The following is a 6,000-nucleotide window of genomic DNA, read 5'->3' on the forward strand; positions in this document are numbered from 1 at the left end:
TGGAGGGAGGCCTAGGGACCAGGGCCTTCCCCCTGCCCCTGTGTACATGTAGCATGTCATCCTTGAGGGACTCCTTTTAGCCGGCAAGGACCAGATTTTCCTCCTTCCCTCTTGTGCTGTACATAAATTGATGAGGTAATCCACAGACTTGTTGCAAGTGATTATGCAACTTTGGTCATTAGAGATGTGACTCACCGAGGCCCTCCAAGCTTATGATAATTGCAGTATGAATTGATTCTCATTTTTAGGTCAAAGGCACTGGTAAACAGTTTTGTGAGGGGAGGCAGGTGGTCTGACCCCGAGAGGCCTGTGCCCGATGGAGGTCTGGCGGGGGGCAGGGCGGGGATCTGGGCTCCCTGCCCACCGCCCCCGCTGCTAGCAAGGCCCTCCCCCTCCTCCCCTGGCAGCGCCCCAGCCTCCTGCGGGTGGGGCCGAAGAGGAGGAGGGTGAGGCCTGGCCGCCCGCACAGGGCCCCCGCCCCGCCCGGGGCTGGAGTCGAGTCTCCCCATCACCGCCTCCCCACGCGGCCCCGCCAGCCCAGCTGTTTCCGCAGCCGCCCCCACTAGCCCAGGGTTCCCTGTCCCGCTGGGGGCCGGCGCCCTCCTCCCGCGTCCCTGCAGTCCTGGGGTCCCACGCTCCTGCGGCTCCCACAGCCCCTGCACAGAAGAGGTCTTGTTGACCCCGCCGGCTCTGAGCAGGGGTGGGGTGGCCGTGGGTGTCCCTCCCAGCTGGCCTCCAGGCCCCGCCTCCACTCTCTGGGGAGTGGGGACCAGCTGGCCACGGGTGGGGAGCTGGGTGCGTGCGCTCACCGCCCCATCCTAGGCCTCTGGGGAGTGAGCGAAGTCATGGGTGGATTAAGGGTCCACAGGAGGGGATTTCCATGCATGATGACAAACAGGCTGCGTGTGGGGGAACATGTTTTAAGTGAGAGCAAACATTTACCAGTTTTGCCTTACTTACAAGGCTGTGCTGGGGGAGGCCAGTTGGCCTTATCTGTTTAAGAGATCCCCTATTTATAAACAGGTGGTCAGAGTTGAATCCAAACAGGATTCTTCCCCTAGGGCACACTTGTGACATTGAGAAATATATGGGTTTGTCCTGGGTCAATGTCACCACGTTGAATGTGGAAGGGATAATGGAACAGTTCTTAATACTTGTACTTAACCCTCCTTTAACCAAGAAAAGCCCTGAGACAACTACTTGCCCCATTAAATGCCCCATTAAACCACTTCCACGGAGCGCTTCCTATCAGTGCGCCTCCGACCCCTTACTAAGCCCATCCCAAGCAGGGTCCTAGGTCATCCTCGTCCCACCTCCTTCCACAGGTGAGAAAGTGGAAGCTTTGAGACAACCAGTCACAGCCGCAGACTCACCCACTAGGAAGTGGGAGAGGACAATGGGCCCAGAGCCCTGGCCTCCTACCTCCAGGACAGAGGCTCGCTGGAGATCTGTCTCTGTCAAACTGGGTCACCTCTCCAGGCCTCCGTTTTGTCCTCTGTAAATGCAGAGTCTGACTGACGACGTTCCTCAGGTTTTCTAACTAAAGCTCAACAAGACCTGGCCCATAGTGGCTGCCCCAGGCAGAAATGTCTGGAGTTGAAAAAAAAGAAAGACAAAAAATTTAATTGTACCTCACAAGGTATTTTGTCATTTTATTCTGGCAAAGTCTACACAGAAATTACCATGTGGGGATGCCTGGGTGGCTCCGTGGTTGAGCTTCTGCCTTGGGCTGGGGCGCCACCCCACATCCTGCAGGGAGCCTGCTTCTCCCTCTGCCTGTGTCTCTGCCTCTCTTTGTGTGTCTCTCATGAATAGATAAATAAATAAAAATTAAAAGAAAATTTCCATGTGAATCATTAAGTGTACAGGTCGGTGGTATTCAACACCCTCAAGGCTGTGCGGCCCTCGGCAGCCCGGATCTCCAGGACTGCCGCCCCGCCGCCTCCCTGGCACCCTGACGGCCTCCGGGACTGGACCACTCCAGGGACCTCTCCTCAGTGGAATCACGCAGTATGTGTCTTTTCACGTCTGGCTTATTTCTCTCAGCACAATGTTCTCAGGGTTCGTCCATGTTATGGTAGGTTTGTTTTAATCTAAAAATAACTACAACACCATCCTAAACCATTTCGAAATATATTTCACCTCAACATAACATACTCCCAACCTCAAAGTGGGTGTCCCCCAAATGTGTGCTGTGGGTATTCAGTGTCTTTCAGTGTCCACAGACCACACGCCCCACTTTGAGGAGTACTTCCTTCCCCACTCTGGTTGCTGCGCAGCCGCGTCACAGCTGGGCTTCACGGTCCGTGCTCAGTGGAGGCCTGTGCTTGAGAGCCTGCACGAGCGCGCACACGCGTGTGTGTGTGTGTGTGTGTGCTTGCGTGTGTGCGTGTGGCACACACCACCCTGCGCTCTCTGCTGCCCTCCTTTGTTCTCAGCCCCTGGGGCTATTGATCCTTGAGAATTTTCCATATTAGCACTTATTTTTATTTACATGAGTCCATTGTCTTCCTTTTAAAAGTGAAGAAGCGGGGATCCCCCTGTGGTGGCTCAGTGGTTTGGTGCCTGCATTTGGCCCAGGGTGTGATCCTGGGGTCCTGGGATCGAGTCCTGCATCGGGCTCCCGGCACGGGGCCTGCTTCTCCCTCTGCTTGCGTCTCTGCCTCTCTCTCTCCCTCTGTGTCTCTCATGAACAAATAAATAAAATCTTAAAAAAACAAAGAAAAATGAAGAAACTGCTGTGCAGGAAGGTTAACTTGCCAGACGTGTCCCAGCCAGTGAGTGGGACTGCACCAGCTCACACCTCCTCCCACCCCACCGTCTCCCATGTGCCCACCTTCACAGCCCCACCATGATGGAGTTCAGCAGGCCACTAGCCGCCATCACCACCGTTAGTATTACTGTGTAACCCCATTTGTAGTTATGTCCTGTTTAATTTTTATGGATTTACAATCCCTTATTTGCGATTATGAAATTCTGAAGGCTTGGAAACCTGAAAGGTTTCTCCTGAGTTTGGGAGAAGACCTGGCCTGAACAAATGTCAGGCTATTTAGAGTCTCAGTTGAGCCTGTTTTGGTCAATATTCGTATATTTTGCTGGTTTTGTTGTTTTCAGTTGGTTAGGTTTTTTTTTTTTTAATTTATTCATGAGAGACACAAAGAGAGAGAGAGAGAGAAAGGCAGAGACACAGGCAGAGGGAGAAGCAGGTTCCATACAGGGAGCCCGATGTGGGACTCGATTCCAGAACTCCAGGATCATGCCCTGGGCAGGCACTAAACTGCTGAGGCACCCAGGGATCCCCATTTGGTTAGTTTTGATTAAAGAGGGCTTCCAGACTATTCTGGAGGCAGTTTAGTAACTTCTAAAAGCTGAAAAATGCTCAATCCTGAAACACATTTGGTTCTAAGAGTTCCTGATAAGGAATTGGAACCTAGATATAGGATTATAGTTATATAAAATCTATAAAAATAGGGCAGCCCGGGTGGCTCAGCGATTTAGCGTCGTCTTCAGCCCAAGGCCTGATCCTAGAGTCCTGGGATCAAGTCCCACGTCGGGCTCCTTGCATGGAGCCTGCTTCTCCCTCTGCCTGGGTCTCTGCTTCTCTCTCTCTCTCTCTCTCTGTGTGTGTCTCTCATGAATAAAATCTTTAAAAAAAATAATAAAATAAAATCTATAAAAATAAAAAGCTTAGGGATGCTTGGGTGGCTCAGTGGTTGAGCATCTGCCTTTGGCTCCAGGCGTAGTCCCTGGATCCTGGGATGGAGTCCTGCATCAGGCTTCCCCGCAGGGAGCCTGCTTCTCCCTCTACCTGTGTCTGACTCTCTCTCCGTGTCTCTCATGAATAATTTAAAAATCTAAAAAAAATAAAAAGCTTAGACCCAGTCTTATGTCTATACATCTTTAAGCGGTGTTTTACTCAAAGATAAGGGTCAGGATAACAGGTCCATAAATTACCAAAGTTAGGCTCCTAACCTCCCCACAAAGTTAGTAGAATTTCCTTCTTCATTTAACTTGAGTGTTGGGAAGTCTATTTCTGAATTGAGAGGGACTGATCCTCTTGAGTTTCTGGGTAATGTTTCTAGGCCTGTGGCAAAAAGCACAGACACTTCTCAGTTTCCAGGCTGAGAGTTATCAAAATACAGAGGTTGGAGCAGCAAGGAGAAAAGCAGTGCCCTGGGAGTGTGGTGGAGAGAGACCTAGAAGAAAGGCCCCGGGCACCTGGGTGGCTCAGTCAGTTAAGCGACTGCCTTGGGCTCAGGTTGTGATCCCAGGGTCTTGGAATCAATCGAGTCCACAAGGGACTCCCTGCTCTGTGGAGAGCCTGCTTCTCCCTCTGCCTCTGCCTGCCACTACCCCTGCTTGTGCTCACACTCAAACACACGCGCGCGCTCTCTTTCTCTCTCAATTAAATAAGTAAAATCTTAAAAGGAAGAAGATGGAGAAGGAGAAAGAAGGAGAAGGGACCCAAAAGCCCCGGCAACTGCAACTGGTCCCGTGGGGGTCCCAATCAGGTGCCTCCCTGGCAGCCCCCCCAGCAATAGCAGCAACAGAGCAGGAGATGCTGGGCCAGAGACGCAGGGGCTGCACGGAGGGACGGAGGACTTGCCCTGTCTCTGTCACTGTTGATGGAGACACCAAGGCTACTGGCAATCAGCTGCAGGATGCCAAGTGTACTCTGGATGCTGGGGCACCCACCCTGTGCTGAGGGGGACCCTCCTGGGCTGGTCCCACACCCCATACTGACTTTTGTAAGGGCCTGGGCCTCAAATCCTTCTCCCCCTCGGGAGGCAGAGTGTGGGTGAGGGTGGGCTCCTCACCTCTGTTCCCTTAGTCTTCAGAAGCTCATGGGGTTAGTTTCTGCAGAGGATACTGTAGCCCCTCCTTATAGGTGTGTGTGTGTGTGTGTGTGTGTGTGTGTGTGTGTGTTCCTGTGTAGAAGGAAAGGGATAAAATCTCTGAGGCTGGAGCTGCTGAGGGGAAACCAAAACAGGGCAGGTTTTCTGGAAAGCCCCCTTCTCCCCTGTGTTGCTGCTGTCCTGACTGGTCTCCTGCCTCAACTCGTTTCTGCAAATGGTCTCCCCGTCTCTACTGGTGACTTGTCCCAGGATCTGGGCTGAAGATGGGGCAGGTGTCAGACCTGATGTCACTGAAGGACATCCCAGGACTTATTCTTTAAAAAAAAAAAAAATTTTATTTATTTATTTATCCATGAGAGACACAGAGAGAGAGGCAGAGACACAGGCAGAGGGAGAAGCAGGCTCCATAGGAGGATGATACGGGACTCGATCCCTGGACCCTGGGATCAGGCCCTGAGCCAAAGGCAGATGCTCAACCACCGAGCCGCCAGGTGTCCCCCAGGACGTATTCTTTCTCTCTGGATGGCCCTCGTGTCTACAGAGAGGGCCGGGGAGTTATATCTCTGTCCCAGCTTTGGGGTTAAAGCTCCCCTCCAAAGGCCGGGTGGCATCCTTAGGGCGGCAGCTGCCAGACATTCTGAGCACTGGACTCTCACTCTCATGGTCTGGCTTGGTTGTTTCAAGGTCCTGACTCGGATGTGGCAGCAAGAGGGGGAGGATAACAGATTAGCGGGGGACCTGGAAGCGGGCTCGAGGGGCGGGCAGACAGGTAAGGAGCACTTAGCTGTGCGAGTCCCCCCGCCCCCCAGCTTGGACTCTTGCCGATGGAGGTGGATATACGGGTGGGAGGGTGAAGGAAAGGTGGAGAGAAATGGTAGAGTCCTCCCATGTGAAGGGTTCTCTTTCCTTTTGGGTTCCCAGCGGGCTGTGGCACAGTGGAGCTCCCGGCTATTGGGCTATTGGGCCAAGACTTCCCCTGCCACACGCTGCAATGCCACGCCGCCCCCAGGACGTGAAGGCTCCAAGGGCGGGAGAGCCTGTGCGTTGGAGGCCACGGCTTCTGCTCTGTGGCTTGTGCCTTGGTAGCTTGAAAACAGCCATGGAGGATTTACACCATGGGCATTGATAAATGCTCTTAATCTCC

This window comes from Vulpes vulpes, chromosome 6 (assembly GCF_048418805.1).
Source record: "Vulpes vulpes isolate BD-2025 chromosome 6, VulVul3, whole genome shotgun sequence".
NCBI classification, from domain to species: domain Eukaryota; kingdom Metazoa; phylum Chordata; class Mammalia; order Carnivora; family Canidae; genus Vulpes; species Vulpes vulpes.